Below are 17,118 nucleotides of genomic sequence, written 5' to 3'. Positions count from 1 at the left end.
AGTTGGAGAATGGCAAGAATTTTCATCAGTCTTGTGGTCTTAAACAACATCAAAAAATTCATTTGTGAGAAAAAGTCTGTGAAGAATGTGCTTTTTTATTTTGCTTTTATTAAGAACTTTTGAAACACCTGATTATTCATACTGGAGAGAAATGCCACTAGTGTCAAAAATGTTAAAAACCCTTTAATAAATTTTCTAGTGTTTCTCAACTCATGATAGTTCAGACTTCAGTGAAATAATACAATTGTTAAAATTTTCATGTTTTATGCTTTTTACTTCTTTAAAAGATATCAAAGATTATTCTGAATAGTAGCCCTACAAATAGGGACAATGTGGTAAAGCCTTTGGGGTCATTCAGATCTTACCCTGCACCAAAGAATCCATAGTACAAGGAAGCCATACACATGTGAAGAATATAGTGAGGTTCTTTACCATTCAATCAACATTTCCTGTCCTTCTCAGAGTTTATCCCAGAGGGAAACAACACAACTGTGAGTGGTGTGACAATGCTTTTAAGGAACCCTCATACCTTCAACCAGTGATCCTCAACCTTCCTAAAGCTGACACCCTCTAATACAGTTCCTCATGTTGTGGTGACTCCCACCATAAAATTGTTTTCTTTGCCACTTTATAGCCTAATAGTTTGCTACTCTTATAAATCATGATGTAAATATCTTTGTATCCAATGGTCTTAGCTGAACCCTATGAAAAGGTCATTGACCCCCCCAAAAGGGTCATGACACACATGTTGAGAACTGCTTTAAACAAAGAAAGGTATTTATACTAAGCAACAATCCTAGAAACATACAGAACCTTGAGAAGATTTTTTTGTTCTTATTCACCCCTTCTTGAGCATCAAGGAAGTAACACATGAGAGAGTCTCTGCAAACGCAGAGTACGGCCAGGTGTTTAGCTACTCTTCATCCCTGTATCTGCATCATAGGGTTCATACTGGTAAGGTGCATGACAAAGGCTAAGACTGTGGCAAGGCTTTTACTCCACTTTCACATGGGGAGGATCCTCTGAGACTTCATAGTAGTGAGAAACTCTGTACACTCAAATAATGCAGAATAACCCTCAATAATATTTCTGTTCTTCATCAACATCAAACTCTATATCCCAAATAATGAGAAAATCCTTAATTATATTCTGATCTCCAGTAACACCAAAGAACATTTATTGAGAAGAAACAATGCAATTGCTGATGTCCTTATTTGCTTCTGCTCTCAACACAGCCTAGTAATGTGTATGTATCTCAGTCGTGTAGATTCCTTGAGGATTGGCTCATGGACATGTCTGTGGGTCATTTCATTTCTGTTAATTGATGTCGGGGAATCTAGACCACTGGATGATGGCAGTGCACCATGCATGTGCCACCCTTGGCCAGGATTCTAATCATTCTTCATAGTAAGTAATAAGAGTTAGCTATCAGGGTGAAACCTGAAGGAGCAGAGAAACAGTCAGCCAGCCACTACAGTTCTTACCTCTACTAATGCTCAGACCAAAGGGACGATCTTGTCCTCAGACTGCTTCCTCAGACTGACTGCCTTTTCAGAATACATCCTCAGACTGCTTCAGACTGACTGCTGCTCAGACTGCACTGAACTCTTGTCTCTTCTCGTCTTATATCACTACCTCTGTTCTCCTGGGATTAAAGTCTTGTGCTCATCTTTGTTTGGTCTCTGATTCTCTTTTAGACTGGATTTCCTGAAGCTCAGGGTGGCCTTGAACTACCAGGGATCTGTCTGTCTCTCTCTCCTGAGTGCAGAGATTAAAAGTGTGTACCACCACTGCTTAGCCTTGTGTCTAGCTAGTGTGGCTACCTCTGTGCTCTGATACTCATGAAAGCTTTATTTGTTAGATCATAAAATCTCACCACATTTTCCTTTGTCTAAAATAAAACAGGTTATAACCAATATAAGAAAAACTAAATAAAAAGGCAATAAATACATAAGGAATACTCCATTTTTATTTGACTAATTCAATGAAAATTGTCCATTATCTTTCCCAGTGTTGTGAGTCCAAAATCTTTTACCTAATTCACTTTGTATCTTAATAAGCATTAACATGAAAAACTATCTTTTGATTATCTTTCAACATTATACACTTAAAATCACTTTAATGAGTTTCTTTACTGAATCTGGTATGCAAGGAAAACTTTAACTATGACTATCTAGTCTTCAACTCCCTCAAAGACCCAAGAAGGAAGTAATCTTAACTGAGTAAGCATGAAGTGCAAGCACACAACTGCCAAAAAAATGTGAGATTACAGAAAAGCTGCCTGCCTGGATAGTCACGTAAGGTCTCTCTGCAATGTTGGGCCATCCATCTTTGGCTTACAAGTCTAGAATATTCCACAGACTTTTCTATAAAGCAGGATTTTTGAAGGCCTTCTCTTGGCAAGGTTTGGCAGTCGCTCTCTTTTGTGTCCTGCTTGTCCAACTAGGACAGCATACTGTCAGCAGTCAAGGCAAGGGCACTCTATTGTCCAGTAACCACTTTTGCCAAAAAGAATGTGGAGTTTATTCTGTGCCCATCACCATTTCTGTAGTACATTGGTGCTGCCTGGAGTCGACATGTCACATTGTCATAAGAACCTATGTCATTAAAACATTTTAAATGCTGTATTCTGTAGATCTCTGAAGTATTTGATGACTTGTCTTTCTAAAATATGTCTGTGTTTGACCTTGGAAACATACTTAATGTGTCTATAAGTTTCATTGTACATCAGGTAACTAATTACTAACCTACATTTCCTTATTATCCTATATAGTTAATATCTTTCAAGGACTAGAAATTTGCATTACATTATTAAATGAGTCGTATAAATTCAATACTCTGAACAAGATTAGAAACACATGTACATTATGTTTTAACTAATTTATCTCAAATTTTTATCAATATACAAAATTTGTATATAATATATGAATGTCCAATTGAACATAAAAAAATCAAAGTAGTTGATTTTTAACAGTACATTCAGTAATCTACCTTTTTATATCTATGTCCTCCCTTTTTTCTTCAGAGTAGTATCAATAATGTACTATTCTAACATATCTATATCCTTCCTTTTTCTTTTCAAAACAAAACTCTGAATCTAATCCCCTTTGTTCAACTTTCTTCCTGTCTGTAACTAATAACAACTTGTAACCAACCCCCTAAACAATGACAAATATCCATAGCCCAATGAAATATAAAAAATGAACAACCCCACCTCTTGGAAATGTGGATATAATTTTTAAAGATACTTTTTGCCTTCTAGGGACAATGGCACCCTTGGGGGATTCTGAAAAGAAAAATTTGGATTAATAGTCAAGTCCTGGGAGAGGTGGCTGTATAATTTGCTGTCTGGTTTCTATGAAACGGGAGAGTGCAGGGCTTCTCTCAAGTCCTGTCTAGAGTAGTCTGTGAGGCTGGATCATCTCAGATAGCCACCTCCAAATTGTTCTGAACAGTTTGTAGTCCAGAGCCGATCTTCATGTGGTGGTTTTCAGCTCAGTGTTATTATAGTCCTGGAGGGATCACCATTGTGGGGTCCCATCATCTTTTTGGAGACTTCAGAGATCGAATTAGGTCAGATTATTCCTTTTCTTGGTAACATTTTTCCAGGTAGTACTCCCTGTTTTGGATGCTTATTTGTTCAAAGTTCTTTAAATTCCTCAAGATGGTTGTTTTTATTTTCCTGAATAGACAGGATCTAAACTCTTCCTAGCCCTAACTTTGAGGAGTTTCCCTTTTGGCAAGTTATATCTGATCAAATACAAAGCATTTGTTAGTTTTAAAGTTAGTTTAGATTGATTGGTCTTGCTATTTGATGAACTATCACCTCTTCTAATCAAATCTAACCTTTTAGTTGCTCTGGGGAGGAGTTTCCCCCAAAGTGACAGGAAATGACTGAACTGAAATTGTCATGGGGGCCAGTGAGAGGCCCTTCAAGGCATTTCCAGATGTCAGAGGGCTACCTTGACTGACCCTTGTTGATCTATGTTCATTAGTCCAATGCCAGCATTTGCCATACCTTCTGCATAATCCAGAAGGGAGAGGTGTTCTGTTTTAATTATCCTTAGAAAATACATTATTACTATGAACTCCCTGTTTACAGTTCCCTTTAAGGTGACCTTGTTAGCCACAATTGAAACTCTTGACATTTTGATTTTTCTTCAACCGTCTGGAAATTACCTCTCCTATCTAAGCATCATCTTGTTCATGAGATTCAATATTGATTGTATCTCAGATCTATTCTTCCAAAGGTGCTGATCTTGCATTTAAAGGCCTAATTATCATTTCGCATTGAGCATTAGGATTTTCAAAAGCCACAGACTCAATTGCTATTTGTCTAGCTTCTATTTTTGGAATCATTCTATTTACTGCTGATCTTTAAAAAAATCAGTGGATGTTTCTTTGGGCCCTGTGTAACTTTAGCAATTGACTCCATTTTCTTTCCTAGTTATCTCCAATTCTGTCCCAAGACTTCAAAGCTGCTGCATGGCATAATGGGCATAATGCCAGTGTGTGGCCATCATATAGGGATTGCCTTTCTATCCTGGCATAAACTCCAAGAAGTTAATCTTGCGATATTTCCATACTTCTGTCTCTTCTCTGTTGTTTAATGGTCTTAGCCTTTTGTTTTCCTACCAGGTCCTCCATTGTAATTGTGGCCCAGGCTGCTGTAATCAAATCTCTCCCCTCTTTTTGAATAATTATATTACATGTTGACCACAAGATTAACATCTACTTCACAAATGGTGAATGCATGCCGTATGAAGCTACCACTTCCTTAATTCTAACCATAGAAGTCCAATCAGCTTTTACAGAGCCCCTACCATTCAGCAATTCCTGTAAGGTTACTGGATATGTTAAGGTTGGCTGTGTGAAAACCTTGGGCTGTTCCTCTCTAACATTAAAATGCAATGCTGAGATTGGTTCCCCTTTAATTTCCTCTGCCTGGGTGTCAATATCTATGATCTGTTTCAATAAGTTTTTCTAAAACTTGTATCTTAACACTCAGATTAACCAGCATTTTGGTATTAAAACAAAAATGGTAAGTCTGGTAAAGTCCATAAGTGACATTACATAAAATCTCATCTAAATTAGTTACACTTTCATTTAACTGTTCCATTTTTAAACCTTCCTTTCTATTATTGTTCAGATTCCAAATTTCCTCCATTGTAATAGCACTTCTCATTTTTAATATGGGAATAACTCTCTTTTAACTATTTCCTCTCTTTAAGAATTCCCAATTTTCCCACTAAATCTGCCAGCAATGACAGTGAAATGTGAGGTGTAGCATGTCTGAGTGCAGAACACAGCCAGAGAGCAAACCGACTAAGGACAGCTGCAGCTGCTACCATGTACCTGTGAGCTGAGATTGGCAGCCTGTGGACAGGGAGGTCTAGGGGGAGCCCACAACCCACTGGGGAGAGGTTGGCTGTCTGAAACATTCACATGGGATTGTGTGGAGGAAGCATGTGTGGCAGGAGCTGCCTGAAGTCAGAGCTAGCTGGTCTAGGGTGGCTAAGTCCTGTGCTGTTTGGAGTCCAGGAGCTTCTGGGGTTTGGGTGCCAGTTGGAGAGCGTTGTAGAGAGACTGTAACAGGAAAATCCCAATGTTGCTCAGAGGCTTGGGAAAAAGAAGAAAACCTAGGCAGTGCTGTGTGCAGCTCTGGCATGTGCCAGTGGCTGTAAAGTCACATGTAAAGAGACTTTTTCATGAATTTGTGCCCTAAAGTTGGGAACCAATTTTTGCAGGAGTTCTAATTGGTGTTAATAAAATCCAAAGCCAGATAACAGGGCAAATCCTGAAAGATCAGAGAGACAAAGGAGCAAACCACAGCCAACTCTTACCTTGCTAATTTCTCACCTGAAAGGGGGCTGAGCTTCTGTCCCTCCCAGCCTTATATGCCCGTCTCTGCCCAGTCTTCTCACTTCCTGTCTGTCTGTATTGACCTCCAGATCTCTATGGTTAACTAATGGCTAGCTCCACCCTCTGATCTTCAGGCAAGCTTTAATTGTTAGAGCACAAAATATTGCCCAGTGTTACTTTGCCTGCATAAAACACCTGGTTGCTCAAATAAAGAGTTAAATGATCATATAGCAAGGATGAAGAAACAATAGGCAGGGCTGGCAGGCAAAGAGAATAAATAAAATATCTAGTAGTGAGAGATGGATAAAAAGATTCATCAGGGGCCAGCCACTTAGCTACACAGCAAGTAATGGAGAAAGAAGGCAATAAATGTATACAGAAAGAAAGGTAAATGTCCAGAGGCAAAAGATAGGATAATTTAAGAAAAGTTGTCAAGGAACAAGCCAAGCCTCTGTGTATTAATATGGGATCTGGGTGGCATGCCCTTCAAAAGAGTAAAGAGTAAAAAAACAACTACATTTTGTCATTCCAACATGGGACATGTAGGGCTGAGAAAGCTGAATTAATGAAAAGAGAAAGGGAAGAAAAGGACACAACTCCTTTAAGAGGCACTGCTGTTCAGCATGCAACACTAAATAGAAATGGCAGAGTTACCCACTTACAGGGGATATTTTCCTTATCAATACTGGCTTCTGACAGATAGTAAGGTTGAATGCAGTTCCTGGTCACACACCTCCAACTGGGCTATGAGCTTTATGCCTAGCCTACAAACTGAGAAGTGGGCAGAGCCAGCCTATAGAGCTCCTCAGAGGACCCACCTGTATCTTAGCAATTTCAAGTTTACTTACATAGTAAAAAAAGATACCCAGTTGAAGAGTCCAGATGGAAAACCCTCTAAACAAGTTCCAGTGTGTTTACAATATGTGTAGTCTTAGAAAAAGAAAAAATAGGTATAGACAGTCATCATAGAAAGACAGAAAGATTTGAAAATGAAAGTCTTTAAAGTGATAAGTGAAATAAAAAAGAATAAGCCACATAGAGACAGAAAATACACAGAGTTTTAATTCTGTGTGTTATTGTGTTGATTTTGAGTTTTTTGAATGTTGATGAGCAAAACACAGCTGCTGACAGACATGGTTTTGAAAGAGGGACAGCATGGACATGCTACATGGTCATAGTTAGTGATGAGGGCCACCTGAGGGGCATCTGACACTGTGCTCCGAAGTCTATGGGAATGGCCACCAGCTGACACCTGACTGAAACTCCTTCATGATGGTCTGGTTCTCCTGCTGTGGTGTGTCCAGGCATGGACAGCTCAGTGCAATTGCTTCTCTCACTTTCTCTGTCAACAGCCACCCTTCCTCTTGGTACTGCAGATGACAGTCAGGTCAGTCTGTCATGGAGACCACACAGTATCAAACTTCTGTTCCCCCCTTTCCATTGCCACAGGAAACATTTGATGTCTTACAGAGTCAGTTCATCACATGTCACTAAGATGTGATGGGGTCAGTCACGAACTTGTTCCTCATCTCCAGGACCTCCTGAGCCAATGTGGCACTGAGGAGAATGGCCTGTGTGGCTGGTGGCAGGTACACGTACACATCATAGATTTGCTTCTTGAAATGTTTGCTCAACATTTCATCAGCCTCGTCTGAAACCGACATCTTGATAGTCCATGTGCTTAAACTTCTACAGGGAATCAATGGAAGACATATATCCCAGTGTGTCTGCACAACTTGCTGCCTATAGTCCAGCTACTGGAGGTCTTCCCAGAATTGGTGCTCATAATGTAGGCATGGCAATGCACATTCGTGTAATCCCCCAGGGCAAGAAGACCCTTTTGAATCTCTACAGCTAACTCTCTTGTTGGAGCGAAGATCATAGCTTGTGTTCCTCAAGCCTGGATATCTGAGCACTGAAGGACTGGAAGACTGAAGGCGGCTGCCTTGCCTGTGCCAGACTGAGACTGTGCAGCGACACCTCTCGCTTTAATTAGCTCCTTGATAGCAAATTGCTGGATTGCTGAAGGTCTCTCAAAACCATAGGCAGAGGTGTGAACAGATGATTCTGCCTCATTCCCCTTTGTGGAAAGTGGGGTCACACCCATCTCCTCATTGGTCTCAAATTCCACATTGGTCATGTCCTCCTCTTTGAGCACCTGCTTCTGTATAGAATCCAATGCCTCCATTATGGCTGTGGCTGCCATGATCCTGATCCGACTCATATAGTGTCTATTTATCAAGGTTTTGTTTGTATGCACAGGGGCATTTTCTCCTTTCCCTGTGGAATGTGTATCCTTTCCCTATACTCCTACCTCTGCATCATTGCACAGTGCCATTTGGTTTCCGATGAGGCTGAAGAAACATTAAAAATAATTTCAAGGAGCAGATCTATGAGAAGTACACTAGCAAAGAGTCTATTTCACTAGATTTTTGCATCAATGAGGAAAGAATATATCTTTTTACATGGCAACTGGCAGGTACTTAACCATTTGTTGTTATAAACTTAAATAGTGAGAAAACATTACCTTCAAACATCATTTTTCCCCCTAAAGGTTAAGACCTGAGATTTAAATGTTCTTTTTAACCACAGTTTCTATGCTTACCCCTGCGTTTCCTGGAACTCAGATATAGACCAAGCTGACTTCCACTTCAGTGATCCAGGTCCATCTGCCTCCTGAGTACTGGAATTAAAGGTGTGTACCACCATGCCACGCATAAAATTTTTAATTATATATTTTTCTATCATTTTACCAGTTGTGTGTATGTGTGTGTGTCTTTGTGTCAGTCTTTTGTACATGAGCCTGAGAATGTCGAAAGAGGGAGTCCGTTCCTCTAGAATTGCTGTTCTGTGTGCTTGTGATCCAACATATGAACGCTGGAAAATGAACTCACATCCCCTGCAACAATTTTAAATTTTCTTAATTACTGAACCATGTTTTTAGCCTGTAAGTGTAGGCTTTTAGTGAGTTGGGCAAGCATCACCTGTAATTCAAAATGCTTCAATAAGATGAAATTGAATGGTAAAGGTATTAAAACATTGTTATAGGCAATAAAGTTAAAATTGTCAACATGGTCTAAGCAAACAGATTTAGCCTAAGAATCCAGTTATGTCAGATTTTTCCATAACTATGCCTGGGTCTATAACATCCTACCTGTTGGGTGTTTTGTGTTGCACGGGCAGGTGGCAGAATAGGTCACTCCAATATGAATTTTTAGACTTGTGTGGCAGTGGGAAGGTCCAGCGCCTGAAGAATTAATCCTTGAACAACAATCAAAGAAATACTCCACTCACAGGCTAACATCGGGCTCTGAGATCACAGCACTGAAACTGCCCGAATCTCCTGTGGCTGTCCCTGAGACCAAGTCTGTTTTCTTCCAACCTCACCTGTGCACAGCTGGGCAGGAAACCTTCTGTGGGTCCCCGGAAGTCATTCGCACTGCCTTGTGGGAATTGTAGTCCGGATCACTATGACATCACAAGAATGATCTTTGAACATCGAACTTCCGCGTTGAGACTTCAAACTTCGCTTCTCCCCAAAGTTAGGCGCGTGTCCTGCTCAGCGCTGGGCTTGGATCTCTGACATGGAGGTTGGTGTAGGTGCAGCGCCGTCCTGCAGATCTGAGGAGCTGTGCATGGTGTCGGGTCCGGCGTGGAGGGAGCTGACTTGGGCTGGTTGGGAGGCAGGAGAAGCTGACCTGGGGGTGTGGCTGTGCTGACCTAGGCTGGGCCACTGCACCTGGGTGCAGGTTTGACAGAGGAGAGGGGAACATGCCAAAGCCACGTGCTGTGGGTGTCCAGTCTCTTAGGACGCCCTGCTGCCCGAGTCCACCTGAGCTTCTGGTGACCTAGGAGCTGAAGGGAGCTCACTTTCCTGCTTGGCTGGGGAAGCATCTCTCCCTAGCTGACCCTTGGTCTCATGGCAATAGTCAGATTTCTCAGCACTTGCAGAACACATGGGGTTTCTGGCCACTCCTGTATTTGTATCCTGCCTAGGACTCCTGGTTTGAGCTGACAGAGGTTTCTAAAGTTCCTGTTTTATAGAGACAGATTATTCTGTGAATGCTTTTGTTTTAAGGGATGTTAGTCCCCATTCTTTGAAATGATAGTTTTCAGTACAGCGATTTTGACACGGAACCCTCTGTACACCCCTCTGACCCGCATCCCCAGGCTAACACAGATAATAATCCTGTAAATGGTATGATGCTAGCTCTGCTGAGTCCAAACAATTACTAGTTTTATACTGCCAAGTGAAAAAAGCTAGACAGTAAATCTGCATCTATTTCTGAGACTGTGTGACATTAGATGTTTGGGTTTCTTTTCAGATGGGAGAGAGGACTTGGTGTGATGAAAGCAATGGGCATCGTGATTGTGGGAAGGGGGCTTGAATGTCTCTGAAAGGGATGGAAGAAACGTCCCTGATGATCTGTACAACATCCACTCATCACATCTTGCTTCTGTCTCTTCACATTTTCCACAGTGCCTACACTCCCTTAAACATACTTGGTCAGTGAATGTGGCATCCAGGTCCAGTGATGCTCCCTGATAAGTTCTAGAAAGATTTACCCAATATTTATTTTTTACTCTGCTAGAGACAATATGAGATGAATTTGGAAGGCTGTGCTCACTGGGGCTCCTCCAGGTGTCTGTTATGCTGTTGCATGTTTTGTCAGTCTTCAGTCAAACCAAGTGTTTGTGTCCTGGAGCCTGTATTATGGCATTCAAGTCTCCTGTTAGGAAGCATGGGCTTCAAACTACCTTGTCATATCTACTGGAATTCTCAATGGCTTTCCCACCATTTATAAAATGATAGGAACTCCCTACTACTGCTAATCTGCAGGGAAAAGAATAACATTCTGTGGAGTGGGAAAAGCACACTGCCTTCTACGTCAAAACAGCTTCCTTCCCAATGTAGAGAGGATATAGGAGCATGCTCCCACATACCTACAGGTTCCGGGTACTCCCCCCCCAGACCTATGATCGAAAGGTGCAGTTAAGTCTATTCTGTGGCCCATCCCTCCCGGTCATCTCTGCATTCCAGGGAGGAGGTAGGAACCCCAGAGTTCAAAGTCATCCTCTGCTTCATAGCAAATTCAAGGCAAGCCTAGGCTACACGAGACCCTGTGTTTTAAAAGATCCTTTAAAACAGTTTATTGGGTTTGGTAAGTACTTCTGATTCCTCACTTCTGAGCACCAGCAATTTGACAGAGATCCATCCCACTGACACCTTGCCAGTTTTCAAACTTACACACATGCTGAGAGTAATTCTATTGGCTGCATTTAAAATTTAATTTACAATTCTTGCATTAGCATCCTTTTGTTAAGGACTTGCGTTGGTGATTAGATGCTTGTTTGCATTTACTGTGTAGGGAAGGATTCTCCTCATTGCCTTGCGTGACTATTCCTCAACACTTGCAGGGAATGCTAATTATCTTTGCATATTCATTTCTGTTATTTTTCTGTCACGATCTCATCATGCTGTCTTTTAGTTTTATCTGAATTTTTCAAGTCTGTGTTTCTTACCCTGTGATCCAGGACTTCCTTCAGTTGCCTATTTCCAGCTTGGTAGTTGTCTTTGACTGATGCAGCTGCCTGTGGTTTACATTCCCATCTGTTTGTTCAAGTCCTTACTCCATTAATCCTCATACCTAGGTGCATCGAGCTGCTGGTGTGTTCGCAGCTATGGCGCTACTATACTTCGCAATGGTCCGAGACTCGGGGCTAAGGATGTAAAATGAAGACAAAGACAGAGGCTAATTCTTACCAGGAGAGTGGTGTTTATTATTACAAGGGTGGAGCCTTAAATACCAAAGGCAGGCATAGTGGAAAAAATCACCAAGGTCAGAAACCTACATTCCCAGGGCCCTCCAGCAAAAGGTGGTCCCAAAACAGGAATTAGCATTTAGACAAAGGATGGATGGAAACCAGGAACTTGCATGCAGGCCTTACTGGAGGAGGGGATGAGTGTTTAGCTAAAAGCTCCTAGAGACAATCGGTCAACAGACAGACCCCCACTGGGGAAGGGTGCAACACCTAGGTTCACGTGTGTCTGTAATGCTTCTTGACTGTCAGCCTGAACAGAGTTCCAGCTAATTGGAAAATGATACCCATATCCACCACTGGTCTTCACATGTGGTATTACCATACCACGCAGTGAACAAAATGACTTCCTCTTCCTCCTGCCTCTTCCTGAGAGTGGAGTTCAATCTCCTATAGTATGCAGTCCTGCCTCCTTTCCTCCCAGGCTCTTTATGTTATTCTAGTGTTGTTAATGTGAGTGATGACATGGATGGAGTTAATGGTTCTTATAGACTCAGGCAATAGCCTTGTCATCTTTGACAGGTCTGGGAAAACTCTGAAGTGACCTTGTGTTGGGTAATGACATTCAGTTCCTGGTGATGGCTGTGTACATGTCAGAGGCCATGTAGAGAAAACACAAATGTTATTTGGACAGATTTTGATCACAGTCAAAAACAAGTACGGAAGAAACCTGAGAAGCACAGGTTGAAGTCATTTTCTGCTTTTGAGTTACAATTTCTCTGTCAGTTAGCCCAATGACAGTTTTCAACCTCAATAGTGTATTTTGAGTTGAAAAGTATGTTTCAGTTTGTCTGGCAGACTAGAAAAAACTGTATTCAAATGTTTTCTTGTTTGTGGTAGCTATAGAAAGACAAGTCAGATGGAAGAGAAGGTAACCCTTGAGTGTTTCCAGGGTGTAGTACTCGCACTATTTCATTAGGAAGAGGTAATAACCATATACGGAGTATTTAAATTTTACCTTTACATTTACACACCTAAGATAGAAGCTTACAAACTATCAAATCTAAAGTCTATTTTTTAAAAAACAATATATTCCTATGGTCTCCAATTGTCTTTTCAGTGTTGCAGTCAGATGCTTTGGGTCAAAGTAGTACCAAATTTGTTGCTGTGAGTCAAAGTATTGCCAAATTTGCTAAGACAAGAATGAGCGATTGTTCCATGTCACACATCTGTTGGTCAAGATCCTGAAATTGGCTCTTCACGTTGTTTCTAATGTGTTCTGTAATTGATAGGGACACTAGGTCTGAAATGGAAAGTCATAGTTGTTGGAGACTGATCAAGAGACCTCTTTTGCTATCTTGTAGCCTCACAATCTCTTTATAGTCAGGGTTGTCTGGCTCGTCTAAAAAATTTTCTCTGAGGCACAAAAAGGAGGTACAAGTGTCTTTTTTTCCATTTTTTCAACATTTTTTAGATTTATTTATTTATTATGTGTACAGTGTCTGTCTGTATGCCCATAGGCCAGAAGAGGGTGCCAGATCTCATTATAGATGGTTGTGAGCAACCATGTGGTTGCTGGGAATTGAACTCAGGTCCTCTGGGAGAACAGCCAATGCTCTTAACCTCTGAGCCATCTCTCCAGCCCCAGATACAAGTGTCTTAGGACTTCTATTCTGTTGCAGAATGCACAGCCAGTAGGCTGTGAGGTGCTGCACAGCATAATCACGTGAGATCTGTCTTGTGACTGGTTTATCTGCACAAACATTTCTTGGGTGTCATTATATTATAAAGATTATGGTAATCAGCCATCTTCCCTAAATGGGAACAGAGCCAGGAAATGCTCCAGGTTCCCACTAGGGCACTTTCTCCAGTTAGTGTGCTTTGGAAGCTTTTCCGGGTTGGCTCATATCCACCGTGAAGTCCTTTGGGTTTGTGGCAGTGAGGGAAGATGACACTGGTGGAGACTCAGAAGTTCTTTGAGAGCACCGGCTAGTGGCTAGCACTGACAATCCACCATGTGTGAATTCAGCAATGATGCAGTCATCTAGTTCCACACAGAGGCCAATGTCAAAGTCACCATGCTCCTGAGTATCAGAGCAGAGGCCTGAGACGCCCTCCCTAGGGAGTATGGTAGGAGCAGGGGCCACTGTCTAGTTTCAGTTCGTGAAGTCTTTGGGCTTGTCAGCCCCAAGGCTTACCAGGCTCACCCTGTGTGGAGAAAGGCATGCCATGATGTACACATGCCGATAGTTGGAGAATTGTTTATTTAATTGTTCTTTGTGTTTTTCTGAATCCACGTCAGGTCATCAGACTGGATTTCAAGGACCTTTTCTGTTGAGCCATCCCAGAGGTCTTTCGAGTTCTTAAACATCTTCATGTGCTTGTAACCAAGGCTTCCTTCTGCTGCAGTGTGTGGCGTTGGGCCTTTACTGTCTGCCATTCAGTACAACATTTTCAGCTTCATCCTGTGTGTTTCATGCATTAGTACATGTCTGATTTCTAATGTTCTTACTTACATTTGCAGTTTTTATTCTGCTGTTATTATTTTTGCGTACTTGTCTGGATTTTTATTCAGAACATCAGCGTAGGTCTTATATTCAGATCACATTTGTAGTTTTGTTGTTTGTTTTTCCTTTTTCCTATTTCCTGTCCCTATTTACTGCTCATAGACCTTATAATGCTTATTGACTTTATGCTTTAAGAATCACAGTAAGCCCTTCAGCTAGAATTGTAAGGGCCTCTCTAACAAGGTGTAAGAACCTGTCATGGGGGCTCCAGGTTCTTCTCATTGCCTTTACCCTGCCACTCAAGATGCTATGGCTGTCTCATTGGTTCTCTGAGGGAGACTGGTAAGAAATAGTTTCACAGTCAGGTTGAAATGAGATAGGCATTAGATATATGCTCTATTTTTAACATCCTGAGGAATGAGCCAGACAATGGGAGCCTATCCAGCAAGTCCTGCCTTGCTAGTGCATGTGAACGGGGCATGAGCAAGCATAGCACCATGACTTTCCTTCAGTCCACCTCTCCTTGCTGGAAATTGAACCTCATACATGTGAGGAAGAATTTCTCACGCAGCTGTGTTCCCAGCCCCCTTTTCCTTTTACTTCAATGCACTCCTCTTTAGATTACCATCTTCTGCACTGCCAAAAACTCATTCAAAATCTGTGGGTTTCTCACAAAAGTTTATTCTGGCACATTTCATCTTCTAGGGAGACATAAATGCCCTGCATTTCCTTGGGCAGTAGTTGGGTCTTTATGGAATCTTAAGATGTCGCGGTGTTATCTTTCTATTCCTTTGGATCGGCATTGGAAAGGAAATCATTCAGCTCCCAGTCTGACACAATGTTATGGAAGTGGAGTGTTGTGAAATACTCTTTTTGTGTGTGAAGAGGTGTCACTCAGATTGGTTTAATAAAAAGTGGTATGTGCAATAGCTAGGCAGGATTTGGAGGGCAGAGAGGATGCTGGGAAGAAGGGCAGAGCCATAAGGAGTCACCAGCCAGGTAAAGAGTATACAGCATGGGCAGTACAGAGTAAAGGTAATAAGACCCCAAAACAAAAAAGTAGATTGATTAAAAATTGGTTAATTTAAGTTGTAAGGACCAGTTAGTAACAAGCCTAAGCAATTGGCCAAACTTGTATAATTAATAATAAGTTTTCATATTATGATTTGAGAGCTGACTGGTGGGACAGAAAAACTCACTACAAATTGTGATGTATTCTGACACTCCCAAGACTCAGTAAAATTTGCTTTGAATCAGAGGGTGGAACTAGCTACTAGCTGACCAGAATTAACCATAGCAGTTTTGGAGGACTGAGGACAGATGGAGAGACAGGAAGCAGTAGGGTGGGGCTTAGAGAGGATCTTGGCCTTTTTGGATGCAGTTGAAGACTAAATAGTTACAGTTATAGTTTTCCTTGTTACCAAATTCAGAAAAGAAACTCACAAAAGAAGTATAAAGTGTATAAGGTTGAGAGACATAAAAGCTTAAATTGTTTATCTAGAAAATGTTTTAAGGTTTAAAAGATAGTTTCTGGTTGGTAATACAAGTTAGGATAGAAAGTGAATTAGTTACAAAAGTGAAGCAAGGATAGATAATGAAATATTTTCTCTAAATTTACCAAGTACTAATGAATTTGGAAATTATGAATGTAATTCTTATTTGGTAATTGTTCTTCTTATGTATAATTTTACTGTGTTAGAGATTTTTTAAAAACCTTTCCTTTCTATTTAGACAAAAAGGGAGAAATGTGGAATAATCTTTTTTGTGCACTGGGAAAATGTCACTATGATTGGTTTTATAAAAAGCTGAATGGTCAATACCTAGGTAAGATTTCCAGGCACAGAGGATGCTGGGAAGAAGACAAGTGGAATCACCAGCTAAAGAAGGAGGTCACATAGGAGATGGAGTAACAAGTCACGAGCCACATGGCAGCATGTAAATTAACAGAAATGGGTTAGTTTAAGTTATAAGAGCTAGTTAGAAACTAGCTCAAGCTATTGGTAGAACTTCTGTAATTAATAATAAAACTCCATATAGTTATTTGGGAGCTGCCAGGCAGGACAGCTAAAGACTTGCAGCAATGGAGAGTATTTAGAAGTACCCACTTCTCTACAATGCCTAATCAAGGAGAAATACAAATTTCAGAAACACAAGTGGACACCTTCAAAAACTCCCAAAGCTATAAGGATCCACCTACTTTAGGGAAGAAGGGAAGACTATAAGAAGGAGAAAAGTATTTGTGTGTGGGACATGCTGGCAATGGCACAAGAAACACAGTTGTGGCTTCTAGAAAGCCAGTGAAGGGACCTAGCTCCTGAGTGAGAACTGCAAGAAATTCAGGGATAAGTTCTGGAACATTCTTAGTCTTACTATGAAGTAGCAAACAGTCTGATCCATAGAATTCACTCTATGTACATATTCACATTACTCTCCATCATACTGGAAACAAACATTTTAATCTGTTGTAAGCTCAGTGATTTGATTTCGTGTTATTTGTTTTTGTGAGTTTGTCCTTAGTAAGATGTACTGTGATCTCTGAATAGGCTTGTTCATATCTAAGATTCTTACTAAGGCAGCTATGATCATTCTGGTGGAATGAATGGGAATGGCCCTCATAGGCTCATATATTTGAATGCTTAGTCAACAGGGAGTAGGTTATTTATTTTCTGTGTGTGGTTGTTTTGCTAGTGTGCATATCTGAAAGATTGTCTGAGCCTCAGGAGGTGGAGTTACAGACAGTTGTGAGCAGCCACATGGCTTCTGGGAATCAACCCCAAGTCTTCTGAAAGAGCAGCCAATGCTTTTAACTGCTGAGCCATCTCTCCAGCCCCAACATACTGTCTTGTAGATGCAATCATTACCCATTTTATGGTTCTTAAAAGTATAATACTCTTAGGAGTTTCTAGACTCTTCAGCGATTCACTCTGTTTAAAGATGAGTCCCATGTAACATCACATTAGTACATCAGACCTATTTTGGGGATATTGCT

At 41.0% G+C, this 17,118-nt stretch overlaps 2 pseudogenes; one reads left to right on the top strand and one right to left on the bottom strand.

Moving 5' to 3' along the window:
• The window catches only part of LOC110343652, a 58,604-nt pseudogene that overhangs the window by 37,682 nt on the left and 3,804 nt on the right, over positions 1-17,118 (top strand).
• On the bottom strand, positions 6,903-8,980 carry LOC101828244 (annotated as a pseudogene).

The sequence above is a fragment of the Mesocricetus auratus genome, unplaced genomic scaffold, assembly GCF_017639785.1.
Source record: "Mesocricetus auratus isolate SY011 unplaced genomic scaffold, BCM_Maur_2.0 Super-Scaffold_100015, whole genome shotgun sequence".
NCBI classification, from domain to species: Eukaryota; Metazoa; Chordata; class Mammalia; order Rodentia; family Cricetidae; genus Mesocricetus; species Mesocricetus auratus.
Note: the sequence above shows the minus strand (reverse complement) of the source record. Positions and strands in the feature narration are given on the sequence as shown.